This window comes from Augochlora pura, chromosome 5 (assembly GCF_028453695.1).
Source record: "Augochlora pura isolate Apur16 chromosome 5, APUR_v2.2.1, whole genome shotgun sequence".
Classification (NCBI taxonomy): Eukaryota; Metazoa; Arthropoda; class Insecta; order Hymenoptera; family Halictidae; genus Augochlora; species Augochlora pura.
In genome coordinates, this window is record NC_135776.1 from 13,310,207 (window position 1) to 13,333,162 (window position 22,956).

The 22,956-nt window shown below is 38.4% G+C and overlaps 1 protein-coding gene across 1 annotated transcript in view; it reads right to left on the minus strand.

Moving 5' to 3' along the window:
* Nucleotides 1-22,956, minus strand: part of LOC144469856 (opioid-binding protein/cell adhesion molecule homolog) — a 209,735-nt gene that overhangs the window by 120,881 nt on the left and 65,898 nt on the right. The window lies entirely within an intron of this gene.

Consider the following 22,956-nt stretch of genomic DNA (forward strand, 5'->3'; position numbering starts at 1 on the left):
GTTGCTTAACTTCAAAGAGCTGTTTCTATCAAAAATGTATGCTATTTTAAGTGCCTTCCGCAACAGAAATGAAATTCTCGCGAATAAACCGAAGCAATTACTTTCGAATGTAATTGCGATTATGGTTAATTCAAATACACACGTTCATTTCCAAGTATCTGTGATTAAGGAAATATTCTTTACGAGCAGTGGGTATGCTAGTCTCGACAGCTTTGGAAATTGCAATATGATAAAGTGCTTTTAACACTGTTATATGAAACGGTTCATTTAAAAATAAAATGATATTACTTAATTACATTACTTAATCACATTAGACGAAGTGTAATGTCTACAGTGAAAAAGAAATTAAAAACTAGAGACATAATAGACATTCTGCAATAGATTCAAATAAAAGCAAATAATAGATAGGGATAGTAGAAATACCTTATTTGTTGCCCGGGCGCATTTTCGCCATAATATTCACCCCATGCGGTAGCTTCGCGGCACCACAATTTTTAAAACTTCTATCGGCGAATTGACTTCAATATTCTACAAGCTATATAAAAGAGGAAAAATTGGGTGATCGAGTGTCTCGAGTATCGTCTTCGAAACGTTCGCTAATTCTCTGAATTGTTGCGGGGATACGTAGATTAAAAATTGTATCGCGACAACGCGATGGTGGTGGTATTGAAACCGTGTTTAAGGTAATTGATTTTGTGACATACATAGGACGGAGCGTGCCAACGGCACGTGTTTATGGGAACATCGGTGGCCAATACCAAGACCAGAGCCACTTTTATCCGAGATATATTACAAATTGGATCGTAGATGTCTCTTGCTTCCACCAACCATAAGTCAATGGTGTTATCTGAAGAAAATTTATGATACACGAGGCGTCATCATATCTGTTATATCGAATATTTTGCTATTTTTAAGCGATCAATTTCCTTGCACGCAAAATATGAAATATGAATATATAATATAACATTGATATAATATAACGCATATTTTGTTTATATGGATTGTAATACAACTTTTTTAAATTTGATTTCTATGATATAAATGTACGCATTATATTCGGTCTGGTCTGAATTCAGGAAAGTATGTGCCAAGTTGAACCGTGTCTAATGAATCTTTAAGGCTTTTATTAGCATTATATGGGCTCCTCGCTGAAATTTAACATTCAAGTAGATGCCATCTATATGGCTTCCGGAAAAGCTTTTAACGTAACTGATCGCTCGATTTTGGGTGCGAAGCTTTCAGCAATTGGATGTAATGGAAACTAGTTATCCTGGATTAGGAGAGCTACGTACCTAATCACTTCGAAGTTATTCGAAAGCTCGAGACATTTTCTTGATTAGTTGCAACATCGCGAGAGGTTTCGAAACGATTGATTTCCAATGCACGATTTAACGTTATTTTATAATAGCAACATGTTACAACTGTTGGAAATTTTTATAATAAATTTAGGGAGTCCGCTGTCTAATTGTTGCTCGCTTCGTCTTCCAAAATGTCGCGAGTCCCAATGAAATTCGTTTTCTGTAAATATGTGAACACAGAAATGAACTTTCAAAAGTAGACAAAAGATTTGAACATCCCCCAGTCATGGTGTTAAAATCTTGAGAAATACAAAGCATCGATGAGTGAGACTATGGCGATATGCACTACTTTCGATACACGGATAAATAAGGACATAGTTTTTTTTAGGTAGATCGCGGACCGTGACGAAAAACAATACCGACTTTTTACTTAAGTTGCTCGTTCACGTTGTTTTTCCCAGTGATACATATAGCGGGGTACACGTGCTGCATCTGGTCCATTTCTCATGCGTCAAAACTGTTTATGGTTGACGCGTGCACCTCTTGTCGACAGTTTTCCAATGGATCCGTGATGGATGCACATTTCCGGCTTTTTCTCTATCCCCCTGCCGTGAGATCGTCAAGTAAATTGAACAATGATCGATTACACGGTATGAAAAATGAAGGTTCGATCGACTAATTATCGATACGTAGAAACGAAGTCCGAGCCAATAACGTATGTTACATTCGAACGGCGAAAAAACAGTATCGACACGCCGCGGGAAAAAATGGGAAAATAATTGTTTACTTCCGAGGAAATTGCGTTAGTCCGAAAAGTGTCGTTAATAAAGCCGCTAGCGGCGGGGAAAAATTCGTTTCCATAATATCGTAGCCGGCGAATTCCGTCACGCGTCGGTTCCAATCATGCATTTCGGTCTCCTCGTATTTCACAGGTTTTAAATTTGCTTTACCATTTTCGCAATTCGTTTGCTAGCTTTTTACATGTTTTTTTTTCCTAATTAATAGGAGGATGATAGGAGCGGAACAGGCGTTCCATTCTTTTCCTGATAATATCAGTTGAACAATTCGGATTTTTCAGCCATTTCAGTCTTTCAATCGATTTAAATTGCGTCTGCTCACTTTTATCATGAATGCATAAAAATGTATAAAATGCATATTGTATTCCATCGATTTCATAGCACGCAAGATTGAATAGAAAGTTGGTTCTGTTGAAACAAAAATCTAAATTTGCTGTACAATAGACGAATTAATATTTGCACGGATTTTTTAATACAATACCTACTGGACCAAAGTATTCAATCACGATTATATTGTGCTTTTTCAATTGGTACCTCGTGATATAAAAATGAATAACAAACTTTTCGCTGAATACGATATTTCTGTAACAATGAAGATATTTCAAATTATACATACATATTCCAGAATTTAAATTAAAATGACATACGTCTACTGTATACAACCATTTTCTCACCAGATGTCTTAATCATATTCTATTGTCTGTTAATCAAGCCTCCTACGATTTATATTATTTAGGAATTTTTTGCATGGTATACGAACACTGTCTTTGTGGTCAAGTATACACAAATTTGCGCAAACTATTTTAGCGCAATTTCTAGAGTATGATAAAGTTTCAAGTAACTGAATGTCTTTTCTTTCTCGCCAGAACATGTCCGAAAAAATGACGGACCGTGGAATGAGAAGAATATGCAAAAGGCATTTGCAGTTTATGATAATAAAGTATACGGCTTTCATGAATACTGCATAAGATTTCTACATAACTATTCCTAAAATTCAAAAGTTATCGTTAAAAGCTCTTTGCCCGCTCGAAAGGAGAGAATTCACTTTATTTTCAGTAGTACTATTGCCTCAAATCGAATATTACTATTCCAAGACGAGATGTCGCTCTCATGACAAATCGTTAAAATTTACGATACCCGTCGCCAAATTATATTTTTATTAATATCGATATTTGTAATAATTAGTTCGCGCACTTGTAGAGGAAATAAAAATTATCTGCATCCACTGCAAGATTTTGCAAACGACCTCTCGCTATATATATATATATATAATATCCGTAATGTAAATTTTCATCATACTGATAACATTTATTTTAAGTATAAAGTTTCAAACGGAAATCAATATTGAACATTCGAAGCGATAAGAATAGAGGCATCCAGATAGTGCTGCTAAAATCGTAGCATTATCAAGTTAGGTTGAGTCATTTCAGTTTTATTTCGGAAGAAATGCATATTGAATGAATCTATCAATCATGTGACATCGTGATTTTGTTCCATTCGCTTTGAAATTTTTATAATTGCTATTTCCTAAGATGGCTCCTATTACCTCTTAAAATCTAAATCTGAAAATTTACCGTATTATTCGACGTTAGAATTGGTCTAAAAATAATCTGATCGACAGTTAACCCTTTCGGTACGAGTGCCGGATATATCCGGCGTCCGCGCGACGACCGGTATAAATAACAGAATTTTATATAAATAATTCTTAATATTTTATATAAGTACCTCTGAATATCTCTTAAGTTACAAGCAACACTTTTCTTCAAAAATGTCGTTTTATTAAGCACAGTTTTTCTTTAACGCTTTGGAAATATTTTCTTATAAAGGAGGATTCGTCATGTGCGGCGGCAATTTTCGGCGCGAGGCCTCGTATAGCGAGAGTGTCATGGCGGACAGAGTGCTCGTACCGAAAGGGTTAACGATTACAGCTCGTTAGTTATCACCAATTTTACCGTAAACAATTATAATTCATAATAACCAACGAATTATAATCGTCAATTATTAATCAGATTACTTTTATACCAACTCTGACGTCATATACATCTCGTCAATCATTACGAATGATTAAAAATTAGTTATAACAACTACATGGAGATTGATCATTAATCGGATTATTTTTCGCCCAACTCCGTTTGACGTAGTTGAACACGTCTCCGTTTCTAAGGAAACAATTTCAATCCGAAATGCGAGTCCCCTTTAATTTTCCTAATTAACGAAACTTTCTCCGGAGTTTCTGTCGCATAAAATTCTTGCGCTAACGCAGCGAAAGGTTGGCGAACAGAAAGGAAGAGACCCTGCCCGAATCAATGGGTTTTTCGCTTAATATAATTCACGGGCTGTAGTTGCGATCGCGGCATGATAGAGAGCGAAACCGTGTACACTTTTTACCCGAGCAGCGATGTCCGCGGGAAGGAAGAGACGAACAATTCGATATTCCTCGTTGTTTTGTTTCGGCGTCCAATAATTTAAGTTGTCACACGCTGAACACAGAGAGAGAGAGAGAGGCGCGTTAAGAGGAAAGACGGTATTTGTCAGACCTCGTAGACGCCGAGGGAAAATGGCGTTGCGTTCTATTACTTTAATGCCGTATGAACTTTCCTGATTATAGAAAATGCAATATATCAATGCAGCCTAGCTTGTATTCGCTAATCCGGCGCGTACATGCGCACGCGCAGCCACGAAAATGCGCCTGCTTTTATATCGAGGTTCGCTAGAAATCGGAAAAAGTTGTGCAGAGAAAAGTTGAACTTTGTTTGGAAGTACTTTTTCAAAAAATGAAACGATGTACCGAAAAACGGAAAATGCGGTTGCTTTTTTTTTTTTTAACTTTTCAGCGCGCGGATGAAAAGAGGACTGCCATCGGTGCATGTGTGCTGTCGGAAAGCTCCAATTTTCTGTGTGCGTACGCGTATGCGTCATTTAGCTCGGCTGTTTCGCCTAAAATCAAACTCTTGCAACTAGTACGATGGGCGAACGCATTTATTTAGAAGTACGACAAATTTGGAGGGTATTAAATAGAAGAAAAAGAATAATCGTTTCCTAGGCTTAGAAAAATGTAAGGATACAATGTTCGCAAGAATTAACGAATAATTTATTTAACATTTAATTATTAGAAGCGTGGAAGCTTGCAATGGCTAGTTCGTTCAAACCAATGAAACATAGGTAAAGTGGGAACGGTCCAGCGTTTCAAAGATCCATTGAGAAACGGATCAAACGATTTTTCGGTGGAACCAGTAGAAACTAGTTTGACAAGCAATTCTAACGCTAGAGTGTGTCCCCGATGGTTTACCGGCGCATATTCCGTGAATAATTTGAAGTTTCGTCCCGGAAAATGTATCCGCACAAAGCAACTGAAATTACCTCGTTGTCTCAGCTCGCAGCTGCGAATGCAATTTACAAATACTAATGACGACGGCATGATTTATGTCGACACACTTTCGCAGTCAGAAACACCGCAGATTTTCAACGGCGCGAAATTTAGAATGTTCTCCTCCGCGGACCTCCGGCTGGAATTATACTTGTCTGATTAATGGAGAAGGCTGCCCCTTGGTGGTATTTTAATTTAGGAACGTTATTACGTTTTCGTCAGTACAAACTCCCTGCGTCCGCGGGACATTATCGCTCCTTTTCGCCGAGGAGTAATTAAATGATCATCAGTTTTCCTGTTGCCGAGGCTTTGCCGATTAATCCGAGCGACTGAACATTTTCTAAAGGGTTTCGCTTCCGTGAGATTCGGCGAGCATTAAACGAGTTCCATTCACTTCTGTTCGGTTCGTTTCTTATTATTAGACTGGAAATTCGTGTATTCAAAGACCAATTGATAATAACAGGAATTCGACGAAAACCCACTGCGCGAATGAATATTTCTGTTAAATACGGCTATTAAATTTCGATTCGGCATCGCACCGATTTCTCGTTTTACCCCGTCCTAGTTTCCCTATTTAGAATTTCATTCATGGGCAAAATCTAGTTAGCTCTGATTAATTCACAGATGATATTTCGATAGCTTGAGCTAGTTCGATTTATGTGATTCATCGTTAGAAAATAAAATTGAATGCCACGTTGTTCAGGATTTCTTCGATATATAACTGCAGTCGATTCTTTTCAGTTATTATCGCTATTATTATTATAATTTCATAAATATATAACTAATGTCACTTTTTTCTTTTCTGTATTTATTTATACTTTACCGGGACGAAAGTAGAATAAAAAGTTGTGGCCATCTAACAAACGAGTAAGAAAAGGGGAACAAATGGTAAAAAATGGGACTCGCTGCAACAGATTACGACAGATATAAGTATCTAAGGTTAACACGTTGCGTGCCATGTGTACCACCGGTGGTACACGCAGTCATATTTATTTAATGCGCTGAAAACATAAATTTTATGACAAATGTAATTCTGTAAAATATATTTCAACCAAAAGAATCATGCATTATACAAAATGCAGTATAGAACAGCACATATAAGTTTATTTATTTGTTATATATACAATAATTAATAATTAAATTTAATATATCAATCTTTAGTCAAAATATGAAATGGCCTGTACGACAGGTCAGGCAAAAATGGATTGGCACGGAACGTGTTAAGAAATATAATTGCTATGACTTTAATACTGTTAAAAACTAATAATACTCGATGACGACGGAGCCAAGAAGCGGTGACGAATATTATCGCTAACATCGCGAGAGATTGTTTTAAAGCTCGACAGGAAAATAGTCGGCGAACGAGGCACGGTGTAATTTAAACGAATGTTTCGCGCCAGCGTATCCAATTTAGCAGAAAAAATATCGCTGTCACATTTATCATAAATATTTGTATTTGCAATCGAGCACGAAGTTGAAGTCCGGAAGCTTCAATTTAATTTGGGGCATCGGTGATTTCGCCAACACCGTTGAAAATTTAACTGTGCACGTGTACTGTGCATTTTGCGGATATCGTGCTGACGTCGATGTGTGATGAATCGGGCAAACTTTTTCCGAAGCATCAAAAAATGATTCGGTTGAAAAGAAAAAAGCTAACAGGTAATCAAAATCTTCTCTTAGACTACGGCGTATGTTCGTTCAGGTAGAATCGTTTCGCACTTCAAAAACTGATATGATATATTTTATAATATAATAGCATGGTCAACTTTAGTATGTAGACACGGACGAGATAAGTAAATCAAATAAAATAGTATAAATGTTCTTTTGTCACATCCTGCGATGCTGAAAAAACGTTGAATTAATTTCATCCGATAAAAGACAAGAATTGAGAGGCAAGAATATAGAAAAAATAATCCTAAAACATTGTAATGCAAATTACGGTGGATAATAGTTTCTGCATCTATATTTCATGTTCCAGAATATATTCTGCATTAATCTCGCATATATTTTGCATATTTTGACATATAAATTTTGCATAAACACCGCAATCTAGCGATGACACTTTGCTGGCGAGTTTTAAGCTCTGACGGTTCCGGGGAAGTCGGTAAGAAATGTGACATTTTTTTAGTTTTCGATGGTAGAGGATCTTCCTCAGACATTTGCTGTGGGACAATTTCGTAGAAAATGCATGACGGAGAACGGAGCGGAGATACTATTTTCAGAGCAAAATGTATCGGGAGAGTTTCGGTGACCAACAATCAAGAAATCGCCATTGAGATATTACTCTTTAATTCTAGAAGGCAAAGTCCTTCTCTAATCTTGCTCTAACATATTAAAATTTATAAAAAAAAGTCTAATGGCGTTCCAGTAGACAAGTTCCTCTATTATTTAAAACAAAATTGAAGTGGTTCAGTCCAGTTATAAAGAAGTTATCGCGTTTTAAAAGGTTTCCGATTAGCCACTTGCAGTAGTTTGACGAGTCTGGTTCCTGAAAATTGGAATAAAATGCTAGCCCTTTGTCATCGATATTTAATAAACACGAGCGGATGAAATATAAAAGGAACATTTTTTTATTATTAATAAAAATATTATTTAACATTATTAAAAGGAACAATTTGTACGCGCATGTTGCAGACGACGCAGTGAATTTTTATTTTGCCTAAAGATCCACAGTCTGATAATGACCGAATTTCTTTTCCGATGGTGCTTCTATCGGCGTCGCTCCGAAAAAGTCATACAGCAATACCTGTCCTATATTGGATGGTAAACGGAACTTTGGCAACGACCCGGGAGTTTGTTCCGGGTTCTGAATCCTCTGTCCAGGCGTATCGGTTTCCAAGAACCGTTAAACTAATTTATATCTTGCCCTTCGGAAACTCCTGGGTTTATGACACGCCTGCTCGCCATTGAAGGCCAGTCGAAGCGAAAATTCGAAATTCTGCGCAATAAACCATAACTTCTGCTGTTAAGACGTCCGCCGGTTTTACTTCACAGACGTTGATTGTAAACTAAAGCCAGCGAATGCGCCAATAATACGCAATTGGTAATCGATGATCGGCCTGTTAAGCCTCTACTAGTTGTTCGGGCCGATTTAATATTTTAGGCGACGAGATTATTCAAAGGATTCGGATTATGCCGGGAACATGTATAAACAAACATATTTGACATTCTTCGAATTTCCTTAACCCCTTACCGTACTATTTTCTTTACAATTATTATGACTAGAATATTTTCGATCGCACTAATCTCTTAGAAGGGAAAGGAATTTTATATTTGTCGAGTCCTTGCATCTACTCGAATGTTTAAATATTGGTAACGAGAAAATAAAGTTTGATTTTTACTTAAAGGAACGGATGAACATTCGTATATAACTGCTCGTTATTATAAATCTCCGTCACGAGTCTGACTCGTTAAAGTACGGCAAGGGTTTTTTATAGATTGTCAGAGATGTATACAATATTTATTCGAACTCGAAAGAGAAATGATGTATTCCTTTAGAATTATTTAGTATTTAGTATTGAGGGCAAAACGAAAGTACAGGAAAATATTTTGGTTTGTATCAATAATATTTACAGTAATACGTTGACTTCGATGCAAATCGTTTCTGTAAATGAATAATATCGAATGAAATCCTACACAAAGGGATAGTAAGCTAGCTTGTTGCAAAGGTATGAATCGTAATACTCGTCATCACAATTGGTCCGCCTTGAATGACCACTTGATGCCCTCTGAACAATAGGTAGAGTGGAATCGCTTTGATCGACGAACCGCGAACGTAGAAGTAGCCTACTAATAAATACGTAAACCACGTCTACTTGTGTTTTGTAAAACAATGTTACACCCGAATTCGTGACAATCGTGACTTCCTCATTATATCTTTTACACCGAATGCGAAGCGAAAGCCAAAAATTGCTTCTCAACATTGCTTCACTTATTATTAATAATTATTGACAGAACTGCACTCCTTTGTAAATACTGCCCAATTTTATTAAATATTTTTCGAATGTCTCATTTACTATAAAATAGTCTATCGCTACAGGTAGTGCATAATTTACAATGACATATTACAGTCTACGTATAATTTACCGAATAGAAAATTCATGTATTTTACACTTTGAAGTTCGTTACAGGTGTATATTCGATTACAAGCTTGAATTACTTGCGCCTGTTGCATATTAATTTTATGATATAATACAACTGGAATAAGGTGGTGGAATCGATCAAGATTTTTAATAAATAATATGAAGTTATCATGAAAATATAAAGTCTGCGCCCCATCTGGAACGCTTCGGCTGTCTATGGAAAATGTTAAATTTGTAATGCTAATATTACTTCGCCTCATATAAATTCTCTTCGTAGAACCAGTTCTACAGGGAAACAGATTCCCAATAAATGCTGAGCTCCTTGCAAGTTTAATAGTTGATCCATAAACCCTTTGCTTTCATAATGACACGAACACGCTTCGACATTACCATATCCCTGTTCTTGAATCCTCTACCACAAATCAATTAATGGCGATGTGGAGAATTAACCTGATTTGCTAATTTCATCTCGAAATCTATCCAGACATTTAACACAGTATTTATATCAAAGTTTGACAGTTTTATTCGAATCGCTTCGAACAAACATTCATCTACAATAATTATCCGAACGAATAATCGTCAGCCGAAAGTTTTATTCGAACTTGTTCGTTATTCGTCACAAATTATTGTAATAGTTTATAATATTTTTTTTAATGTAATATTTCTGTCAAAAAAATTTGTTGACAATTCTGATTTCGATTAATAGAATAAATTGAACATTTACAAATCTTCGAATAATTCAACGTGTGTTCACATTGACATAGAATATATAATTCGCGAATTTTTTAACAACCTTTGTAAAGCAGAATATTAAATCTCTGTTGCACAGTATTAAAAGTTTCATTCTGCTAGACTTTAAATACAGGTTAGTATTTATAATTAGCCTGCCACGGGTATTATGCATACATTACAACCATGATTATCCAAACGTCGGTGTAATGAAGCATTGATTACGGTTTAATAAGCTGCACGCAGATTTTGTTTAGTAAATTACTTTGTGCTAGTTATTCGAAATTTCGACGGAACAGAATTTCCGATAAATAAATTGGCACACGGGTCAGGTGTGTTACATTTCAACGATTTAGTATTTTATGGTTGTAATTATTGTAAATCCCGTTTCACAAGTATCGGCTTCGAAACGTCGGCTAAGTCCCAGGGATCTACCTGCGCAACATTCGCATACGAAACGCTAGCAATTTCACGACAATGCGCATATATATGTGCATATATACTTGTACGTACACGGGGTGAGCCATTCAAAACGAGTGACCCGAATAACTCGTTTGTTCTTAACAATAGAAAAAAAAAGTTCCAGACAAAAGTTACTTCGCTTCAAGGGGCACGTAATATGGTGATAATAATTTTGCAATGGCTGGAGGCATGGAGGACGTATAAAGGTCAAACCTATTTTTATAAATAGAATGGTACATTTGTATGAAACGTTTTATATAACAAAGCTCCTACAAAAAGTTCCTCAGAATGAAAATACTCTATTGTTTACGTGAAATAAAATTACAGATTAAACAGTGTACTATTCTATTTAAAAATAAATAGATTCGACTTCCGTACACTTTCTATACTCCCACCTATCGCAAAATCATTATCTCCGTATTATGCGCTTCTCGACAACCGAGCAACTTTTGGCTGGTACTTTTCCGTCCATTGTTAAAGACAAACGAGTTATCCGGGTCACCTGTTTTAAATGCCCCACCCTGTATATTTTCATCGTTGCACGGAGGTGCAATTGCAGCTATCGTGACGAATTTTTCACCTGCTATCGAATTTTTCCTTGCAGAGTGAATCGAAAACGTGACTCGGAGGACGTAAAATCTGTCACGAGGGCGCAGATATATCCAGCAATTTTTTCTCGAATATATATCGCTTCAGGCGATAACTATCCTCAATTGTCACGACAACGAATTAACTTTTTGCAGGTGTTTGCGACGCTGCAACAAATCTTTCCATGATATATATCCGATTGCCCGCGCATTCTATCGTTCACTTCTATTGTTTGCAGAAGAAAATGCTGTATCTCTCTTTATTCAATATTCTTCGATAATCGTGATCTCAGTAATTGTTTCCATGATCAATTTTCGATCAGTGTTCTATCAATTACCTCATTCGATTGTTATAATAAATACAGTGATCAGTCTTTCGTTTGCTTTCATCTGATTCACATCTTTATTAGATTTATCAGATTTTTAAATTAGATTTATGAGATAATGGAACGTTTGGATATCAGAATATTGAACGTATATATGAATAAATGTAAAAGATAAATCCGATATAAATGAAGTTATAAATGCACCCACATACATTACAGTAACAAATAAAATGTATTTATAGTACACTCAACTCTTTTTTTACACGATTTTGAAATAACGCGGTTCACCAATAAGAATAAATACACCTTTTTTTATACGAATTTTTTGTTCTAGCACGAATCCCTGAAAAATCTTTTTTAATTCTAATTTTTACAGTGTCTTACAGAAACTTATCTGTACAGCAACAAAATACAATTGGGGGAATACAGTACACCCGGTATACGTAAGTAAGCAAACCGTCGATCGGTTTATGCCCCTAGATGTGTTAGTGACTTGGCTTACTGTATGTTTTGTACTTATGGATTGAATTTTCACTGTACACCAATTTTAATCTCTTTGTAATAAAAATGAATTGTTTTTGTTTTATAAATACTTATGTAATATGGATTTCATTGTTACTTCTTTTGCACGGTTTTTTGGGAAAAACCCAAAACCCGTTTCTTTACTAAGGAACGTATCTACCGTGTTAGAAAAGAGTTGGATGTATAGTAACTTATAAATGCAGAAACACTCTGAATTCTGCGATTTTAGCGTTTCATTAAAAAATACACGCAAGACGGTTTTGAAAGGGACAATCGATTCGGTATTGAATCGATTCGTTAATTCGATGAAATTAGTATTAAAGTGTCTATAACTGTAAGAGGAAAAGTTGAGACTGTGGAATCGTACGATAAAACCGCTGTATTCTTCTTGTCATGAATGAATTGCCGCAGTTTGTTCTATCGATATTCCCGAATCTTTTGATACCACATCAAGTACTTATTCTTCTACCATGGAGATTCAGACGAACTTGGCTGCATTTCTATCCGCGGTAACAGGTGAAAGGGATCCATTATCTGCAAGACTCCTATGAATCGCTGGAAATGTCGTTTTGGCCAGAAAACGCTAGTTTGGAAAAGTTCGGCGACAAAAAGACGCCGAGCTTTTCTGCTATTTCCATTGAATGCCGTATACACGCGAAACGGGGATACGTATACGGCTTCGGTGTTGAATAATGCTTTATGATATTGGAAACACATTTTATATATACATTCGAACGTCATTTCGGCTCCGGCTATTTATGGAAAATTCACGTTCCACTGGCATAATTTTTATTGCCGTAATGTAAGACCAAACGCGTTCTGTCTGCCCATAAAACTGATTTGTGCCACGCTTGCCAATAAACTAAGAATACCGTTGAATTATTTATCGTAAATTGTTCTTACGTAAATGGCAGAGAAAATTACTCGAGTGCCATCGCATCAGCCAGGGATGATTCCATTTTCGTTTTCATCGCATATCGAATTCGTGCTGCAACGTAACGTTGGATCAATATGACGTAAGCTGTATATTATGTGTTTTGTTTGCAACAATGTTATCGCTGAGTTTTCGATACAATCTTCCCTATTCTTTCGTTTAAATCAATTTGAGGATGGCGAAATTTAATCTTGTTCTATTGAAATAATGCACACGATCACAGTCTTTCACTTTCTTCCATTTGTTCATTATATATTTTACACGACGTGGAAGCCACCGCTTTATTTTGCCGTGCATTCATTTTTGTCGTCTGCGTACAAATATATGTTCGTGTTAAAAAATCGTGAGGCGCCTTATCATTTTGCCCACCGGTGTGTACCCCGAAAACGGTGGAAGATGTTCCAACAATAAACGCTACAATCCGATACAATAACAAGTCTTGCATGGAAGGTAAAGCGATCGCTGCTATTCAGGATCACGACCGATACCGATACCGATACCGATACCGATACCGCGTCTCTCGTGAAACCATTTTATTTTCTCAATCGAAAACAGAATTTTCGTCGCAGCCTCTCTTGACGCTTTCTGCACGAGGGGACTCGGCTTTATTCCAGACTCTTATTTTTCGAAATAACTTGAGAAATATCCGAGGAAATTCGCGCGTTAACGGAGTCCCAATGTTTTTACACGGTTAAATATTTCTGGCGACGCAGGAAAATATATACGAATAAAATCGGACTGCTGAGAATCACTGGATTCTGATCTGTTTTACAATTTCTGATATTATAAATGTTGTTGTTGTTATTATTATATTTAAATGTTATACTGGAGATTATACTTTATTATTGAAAAAGATACGTTAGTAAGTATTTATTTTTTAAAGAAACGAAGAAAATGTGAAACGACTTGGAAGCAGAAAATTAAAAGATTGCAGTACGACGATAGCAAATGTTTCGTCGGACTTCGTAAACGAAATATTGAGGACGGCACGAAGTCCAGTTTTGCTGCATGAAGCCCACTTTTACTGCATGAAGTCGCAATAAGAGAAGATAAGGAAGTAGAGCCAAGCGGAAATGACATAGATAAAATCATCGAAATATTATACAGAATCTCCAGATTCAACGAGTGCGATAAACCTTGTAGTGGCAGCGATTCGATGCAGAATTTTCTGCCCGAGTTCTTTCGCAAAATGTGTTTATTAACAATAATATCGGCAACTGTGATCAAAGATAGGGAATTCATTGATGAAACGTAACTAAGAATCTCAACTAGTACAGTAGTGAATGCGGTGTGTATATTTTTAACTGTACGTCCACATTTTGTGGACTGGAAAATGAAATTTATTATTATCGCTGCGACAGTCGAAGTGTTAACGATTAACAATAATACCTCGTACGCGTATCGTCTTGAAGCCATCTCGAACACGACGAGATAATCTTTAACAAGTAAATTAGTAGTTCGCATTTTACTTGCAAATCCCGAACAACATTTTCCATTCATGCGGAGGCTCTGCTTCTCTTTTGTACAGGATAGTGTCGCGGTTCGTCGAGTGACGGTATCCGGCGGTATTCGGCGGCCAGACATTGCGCTGATGGAGAATAAAAAAATTGCGGCTGATGTAGTAAACAGTCCTTTACAGAGCCGGTTCTTCGGAACGATTGAATGTTTTCAGGAACGGTTCGATCGTCGCGCGGCAGACGGATCAAAAGAATCAGAATCTCGAATAGGATTCGTACGTAAATGAGACAGCGCCGAACGAAAGGTTCCCTCTCACGGGATAAAATCCGCTTCTCGATGAGGAACGCGAGACGAGCTTGTTAACCAAACGATACCAGCCTCTGTTTCGCACGAAACAAAGTCGCCATGTAAATTCACCCGACGCGTCTGTCGGGTATCTCGAATATAAAGGGCGGACGCGTCAGTGGCGGAAGTAATTTTCATGAAACATTCTCGAATGAGTGAGGAAAGGGTAACACTTGGACTATCTGGAGCACACCCTATACCGTGCTTCCCACCCGTTCGATTTTCCTTCGTTCTCATGCATCGCTGCTAATGATTATTACGCGAAATGTTTCGTCGTTATTAGTTCACTATACTTACGAGTTTCCTTCCATTATTATTTAGCGGTTTCTTTTGCTGATATTTAGTAGCTCAGTGGGCTTTCGGTTTTCTTTCGTTCCCGCGCATTGCCGCTAACGATCGTTGGGCGAAATGTCTCGTCGTTATCAGTATTCGTCATTAGTGAAATGATTAGCAAGCGGAAAAAATTTACGGAAAATGTTCAAACGCCAACTATAAAATTTTGGTACAGTGAAGAAATAAAGAAGATCGAAATATTCTTGATGGTAAACGTAGTATAGAAAAAAAGATAGTTTTATACAGAGTATCGAGTCGCAAGTTCTTTAATTAGAAACTGTTCTGCATGGACATTTTTCGACGACCCTCCTACACTCAACTAATTGAAATTCCTGTGCTTGCTATAATGTTATATCTATTAGGCTAATTAATTACCGTGCGCGAACGAACTCAAAACCGTAAGTTATTCCGAAACAGAACGCGAACTATGTGGGCGCGGGATGTCTCAATTCTAACGAATATCAAAATTGTTCCCGCTGGTTATAGGAGCAAAACAAAATTGCCACTTTCATGGAATCCGGTGTCGTTAATTTTATTCGAAGAAATAGAATTCATATATCTAAAAAATAATTCCGAAAGGTAGTATCTTCGATTGTTGAATTCGTTTTAATCTTTTAGTATAGTCGACGGTTTCGGAGATAGTTAACTAGGTCGGTTCAAGTGGGTCACTCTGTGTATCTTATCATCCACCACTGAATTCTATCCGACATACAACAATGTCGAATAAGGATCCGCAGTCTACTTATTAGGCACTTTTGCATTGCGCACAACAAAACATCGACGTCGGATAGCGTACATATTTCTTTCCGATATTCAGTCATGTTTGAAAATTAGGTCCAAAACGTCGCAATATTCTCGCGTGCAACACTTTATTTGTACTTCTTTCCTAAGCATCGCCAGAACTTGGTACATTCTGCGAAGTAGGTTTCTGGAGTTTATTGATGTTTTATAGTAACAAATTGCTGGCTTTCTAGACATTGAGAGCTTCAACTTATCAAACACTTTAACACGAAAAAATTATATATAATATAAATATATAAATGTACGATCGCTTTTATCAGACGTTCTGTATTCGCAATGTATCAGTTCCAAGTTGTAAGGAAAGGCGTAACCTCGGTGAAAAATAATCACGGTGGTCCTGAAATCTGCCGAACATGTCCAGCTGGGAAAAAGTTTTGCACGGTACGTCAAAACACCCCTCTAAAATCAAACAACTTTTATGTCAGGGACTTTGTGCGCTCTCTCTCTCTCTCTCTCTCTCTCTCTCTCTCCCTCTCCCGAAAACTGTCGGAGTTATTCAGGTGGCTCGTTTGAGGTGATTCACTTTATAGACTCAAAGCCCCTAGGGAAATTCTAGTGAACAAGTCCCAAGTATGCTCTACAATTTCTTGTATCCAAATTATGGGGAAGGCGGAAGCGTTCGAGTGTGGGAACCGTCAGTTAGCAGAGCAACTTCGTTTCTGCTGCCGAATTTTCATCGCTTAAACGGAACTCGTAGAAATTCACAATTTGTTTAAACGTACCGGTAATTCGGATTAAAGATTATATTTACATTGTATATACGTATAATATATTTCTGATTATGTAAAACGGTGAAAACATTAGTGGAGCGTAAATTAAACAAGCAAAATCATCGGCATAATAATTGAATTTGCCTGTGATCTCTTGCTCTTGCAAATTCTGCTTAATTATGAATGCGTGGTTTATTCGATATAACAAGCCGAAGCTAAACTCGTTGTGCCTGCCTTAGGTCAGAGTATTACCAGTCAGTCTCACGGTCGAGTATACGGTCGAAATCAAGCACAGAGTCCAGCTCGTTATTTCGGGCGAATAAGCTGAACGGTAATACATGGTTTTAACTTCGTGGCGTTGCAGTTGATGTCAAAACGACTCCAACAGCTAAACCGCGACCTCTAACTGATTTTGGATCGGGGAACGTAAGTTCTATCCAAAGTATAATACTGTAGGACTTTCGTAGTTCGAACTAATTACGGAACAAAAGTCTACAGGTAAATGGCTTACTTAACTGAAACGAATTTGCAACGCAATTTGCAAGTTATCGATTCCGTGAAAGATACTTAACAAGCGTTCCATTCATTAATCGCTTGCGTTCATTGTTGATACGTGTTGCGGCGGCAACACCGAAGGTCGAACGTGGCTAGCCATCCTTTCATTAATTAAATCATATATGTGCGAATAGACTTGCAATAGGTAAAAAATCCTACGAACGATACGACTTTAGGACTACCGTACTTAACCCTTTCGCGCCGAGAGCCGCATATATGCGGCATCCACGCGACGACCTCTGGGTACCAGCGCCGCATATATGTGGCATCAAAATTATGTGTATACAAGTGGCATCCGTAGGCAAAATACAAAAATAATTTTGTATTTTTATAATTTTGTAGGTCCTTTCATATTAAAAATGTAAACATACTTGTTACATTAAAGCAATGATTGTTTTATTCAGCACAGTTATTTAAAACTAATAAAAACGTATATACAGAAATCACACGCAATGTGCATATTTCTAGCGCGAGCTTCCGTTCAATGACAGTACTTCGGCGGACGACAGTGAAGCTGCCGTAGTAAAAGGGTTAAAGAAACTCGACTCGACGAACGGACAACACGTGCGACAGACCCACAGTACCGTTGGACGGACCATTCATAAAATTTACTTTAACAAAGAAGACGACACAAACCAGAACTTTCGAACAAATTTCCCACCCACACCTCATTCCAAGTTCCTTCCGACACACCCACCTCCAATCAAAAACGCTTCACTTCTTCCACCAGAAACTACCCTCCACCAATCAACGGAAACCTGAGGTGACAACAGACAGAACACGACGAACGAAAGACAGAAGGAAAGTGAAACTCAAACATGACGCATTCAGAACGAAAATCATACTTGAACATAATGCATACGGAACGAAAATCATACTTGAACAGAATGACAAGAAAACTCGAACATAACGAATTCAGAACTAAATTCAAACTCTAACGTAACACATTCAGAACGCAACCTAAGTCGAACATAACGCATTCAGAAATCGCATAAACACATTCAGAAATCGCGAACATCGGGGCAGTGTTGTATTAACCTTTTACACTCGAAGCCCTTTTAACTGTAATTCTAAAACAACTCTTCTGACACATAGCATTTCCATTTTATATGACAAAATGTATTTTATGCATATGAAATTGAATTTAGTAACTCATGCAACGACAGTTATGCTTTTAATAATTTTTTAAACCTAACTATTCATAATATAAAAATTATTTTGAAATGTACTGTAACAATTTTAGCGGTGCTTCAGAGTCACCACTCGAGTGCAAAGGGTTAATAAAGTGTGAATAGAAACAAGCAAGCGTCTTCAACACTACGGTATTGTACCAAACGCGTATACATAATTCGGGTCCTTCGAGCCGGATCAAAGTGACAAACGCGTACACAATACGAGTATCGAATTAAAATGAGATGACAGCAGAGGAAATAACGGTCGTTACTTCGAGACGATTGTCTCGTTGCTTACCTCATAACCGCATCTCTATTTTCTGCCTCGAATAGCCGCTATCATGATAAAATAATGGAATAGTTCATCGTTAGTCGGGGCTATGACATAATCGTTGAAAGATGAATCGCATCTCGGCCGATTGGGGGGCTCTTCTTCACTGCCGTCAGCGCGCGCAGGGTTTCTCGGGGTTGGCCAATAATTTGGAGAACGGTCCCATTAATGCTTGCAGAGTCAAGGGGTGCCATGCAGAGGGTCCGGTTGACTACGTGGCACGCTCCGGAAATCTCCGCCGGGCTTGGCGCACAGAATACGAATTAGAAAATGCTCTAACTCTAGTTTATCGGAATTTCCTCGGGGAGTACTCTCGTGACGACAGAATGTCCGCGCGGTCCCAGAGAGGGCGGTCCGGTCCGTTTCTTCTACTGTATAAAACAGGGAAGTGATCCCGCAGTTTTGCAACGTCACGATCGATATATATACATTTATTTAATTATGTATGCACCATTTTGTGCCACAGTATTCCCCATCTTCCGAGCAAGTTAATGATTCCAACACAAGTATATCGAAGACTAACACAACATCGCTCTGAACTTTTGCATAGACAATTCTTCCACCGAGTGGCCCAAGTTAAAAGTGGTAAGACTGACAAAAAATTTCGCAAGCTAGCAAATTAAGGACCACCCTGTAGCGCACCGCGGAGAATGTCGTTCCGTATGACACGGTTCTTTTACGAACTGCACACTCGTCCAAAGTTTTCATGACCACATTCAGTCGCTCCCAGACGAACCCCTACAATTCTTTTATACCCGTCTTACCTTGGCCAAGCATCATAAAGTATTTGTTTCCATCCGTCTGAGGGCAACGATAAAAAGAGAAAGGCCGAACGAACGGTTGGTCAAGATTATTAAATTGCTAAGAAACGCTAAGCTTCGGCAAATCAGCCGCACGATTTCAACAAATCTTTTACACAAGGCAGCGGGGCTGTAATACTTGTGGGAACGGGCCACGCCGCGGCGACAGTCTATATCTGCGTAATCTAAGTTGTAATTTCATTCGTTAACTGGCTCGTCGGGTTTCGGGTCCTTTGTTAAACCGATCAATTAAAGGCATTCGTGCGCCGATATATCCTGAAAGCAACAGAACGTAACCGAGTTCGATGGCGGATAACAAAGCAATAAGTTCATTAATATCGATTCCTTTGGTCGTACGCTGCGTGGAGCAGTCAGTGGAGGGTGGGGAGGGAGGGATGTTTGTCCGGTAACGGAGATGAATTTGGCGGAACGGTGCACATTCGCCAGATGTTCGGCATGAAACGTTAACGAATTCGAAGTTCCCGGTGGTTTGAAGTCAGCTCGAATGAAATCGCGTCGCGGAATAATCTATCCGCCGCAGCAATTCGAAACTTGGATGTCCCGGGATCTCGAGTTCCCCGTGCGCGAACTTCGGATTACACTTCGGCCGGAAGTGTAGTCGACTTGAATTTCACGGCACGGTGCCTGCGCCGGGACGCGGACCGACTGGATTGGCTTTCTTGCCACTTCAAAGGGCCATTTGTTCTTTAAGACGCTTCGCTATTCCACCGTGTCGAACTTGCGGAACTCCGTTCAACCAATGCAATGCTAATGAAAAAAATCGTCGTCTTTCCATCGGTGTAAACACACCGCCACCCCCGCGATTACCACTGCTTCCGTTTAAACCGCCCGAAAAATAACAATCGTTCGGCAAATTTTGCGCTTGCCTTCGCAAAATCCGTGACAAAATTCTATCTCTTATTTATCGAAACTGTTGATCGCGTAATGCGAAACGAATTGTTCGAACGACCAGGTGATTGAAAGATTACAATTTTTGGTTTCAAGTAATAATTACGATCAGTCTACGTTTCGTTGTCACGACGGTCGAGTTTCTCCAAAACGGGTTAGGATATATATTCTAACGTTTGATAAATAAACATTTTCATCCCCCTGAGAAATTGCAGCACTTCAAACGACATGCTCGTTTGAGGATTTCGACCGCAATTTCTGGACAAACGCTGAAGCCGTTCGAAGCTCGTGATGAGATTTTCCCATTTGTATTATTTTGCTTATCCGCCAAGTTCGCGGAAGCGTTGGGTTCAATCAGAGATCCTCAAATATCTGAATTATCTTTTTCGGCGCAGCGGAACAATGGTCCATTGTTGACACGGACGGCATAAAGCTAATTAAAAGTCTCGTTCTATGGACACAGCTTTCTGGTGCACCATTGTTGTCAGACTTCACAGCAGCAAAAGTAACGCGCATTCGCGAAGAAAAGCGTTTTGCACGGTTCGATTGTTATTTATCTCCTTTTGCGATAAACCTGCCCGCATATTTTTCGGTTGCCCGTTGTTTAAATTCCTTTTCTGTTCGGTTGTACACGCTCCTAGAATTAGGTGACGATGGCTTAAAAAATAGAGAAACTTTTTCTATCGAGTTTTCCGCAATTTACTATTTAAAAATTTCGAATTGTATTTCAAACCCTTGAATTCGTTTAAATACAGACAAAAGATCCTATTGAAATGACAACGTTACATTTCATTTCATAGTTCAAGTATTTCTTTTGATTTTACAAGCTTTAGTTTTGCAGTCTTCGGTCAGCATATTCGTTCTCATCGTGTATGTGTCTTCGATCGATTATTGGTTATTCGATACCGTTGTTTAATGTTTCCTATTAACATCACCGAGCGCTATAAAACTTCGCGCCGTGACTATCAAAAGCTGCTTGATAGCGTGTTTAACGGCGATCCGGAAGCTTACGAAATATCCACTTCATTTTTTACGGTTCTTGAGATATGCTTACCGTCGAAAATCTCCGTGAATCCATGGGTCGCCGACGCGGCCGTCGTTTTCTGCTATTTTTAAATTTTAGTTTTCGGTGCGCGTGTTTTACGGACTATGTTATATAACCCAGCCAATCTAGATTTATTGGCAGGAGATCTCTCCTGCGTCCCAATAACCATTGGGCCACCATAAACCCGCGTGCACGCTGGACAAAGAGAAATCGAGCATGTCGGTTCTCAGAATGAAAGGGTAAGGGATTCTCTCACCCTTGCTTCCTAACTTTACGCAGTACGTAGGGTACAGCGGTTCGCCCTGGACCAACTTTTCCCAATTGTCGACCTCTTTTGCTAGTAACACGTTACGAGGGAGGAAGTCGATTTCCTTCAACCTACGCAATTAATTTCACGGATCCATAAAAACAATTTACCATCAGACTCGCCGACCTGTTCGGCAGCTGCAATGTTCCACTCGTGGCATTTGAGAGCTAAATTCGTGAAATTAAGCGTTCGTTTGTTCAAAAGAATGTACGTTCCATAAATGTGTTAATTCTTCATTGACTCTTTTTTAGGAAGTTAATCATAGTATTTATTTTTATTCACATGAATATGGAACAACGATTTCGATGTACATCCATTTGCTCCGCAAAAGTTAGCTTTACAAGTCTTCTTAATCAGTATACGGTCTCGGAGGAACATTTTTTAATAGCTGTTTTATATTCTTGAAATCCTTAGGGTCGGCAGGGTCGTGCGAACTTTCCCAGCGTACTTTCAGTAGTCCCACTCTTGGCAGTAATTAACGCATTGTGAGACCTCACGCAAAGCAAGGACTTTGATTTATGAGTCTGTTTTTCCGCAAGCCAAAGAACCTTTGCGCAACGTCCTGGCAGGATGTGTGTGTGTGTGTGCAGGAATATGCATCGTTTCAGTAAGGGGTTTCACATTCGTAAAAAGCGCTTTTGCTTCTCCCTTCGCTTCTTTTCTTTTTTTTTTTCTTTACGGCCCCTAACTAATTGTGTCTTCTTCCACACGGACGTTTGAAAGGCGAGCCTGATCTCCTCGTGTCAGCGATTTTGCGAACTCGCAGGGAAATCTTTTAAATCTCCGGTTGGGTTCAGTCGAATTTTTCTCACGGCCGAAATGAGCGCGCGCTTCTGAAATCTTCAATCGCGGACGCGCGTCTCTGTGTTTAAACTGCTTGCAGATTTCTTGGCCATTGTGCTTCGTTAACTTTATAATTAGACGATTTTGCGGATGCGGTCTTTCGTTATTAAATATCGGGCTGGCAAATCTGGCAGAAAATATTTGACCGATAATGCGAACGCGATCTTTAAAAGACAGAAATACTAGAGACAATTGAGAATTAATTATGAAGTAATTATATACAATATGGAGACACTTGTAAAA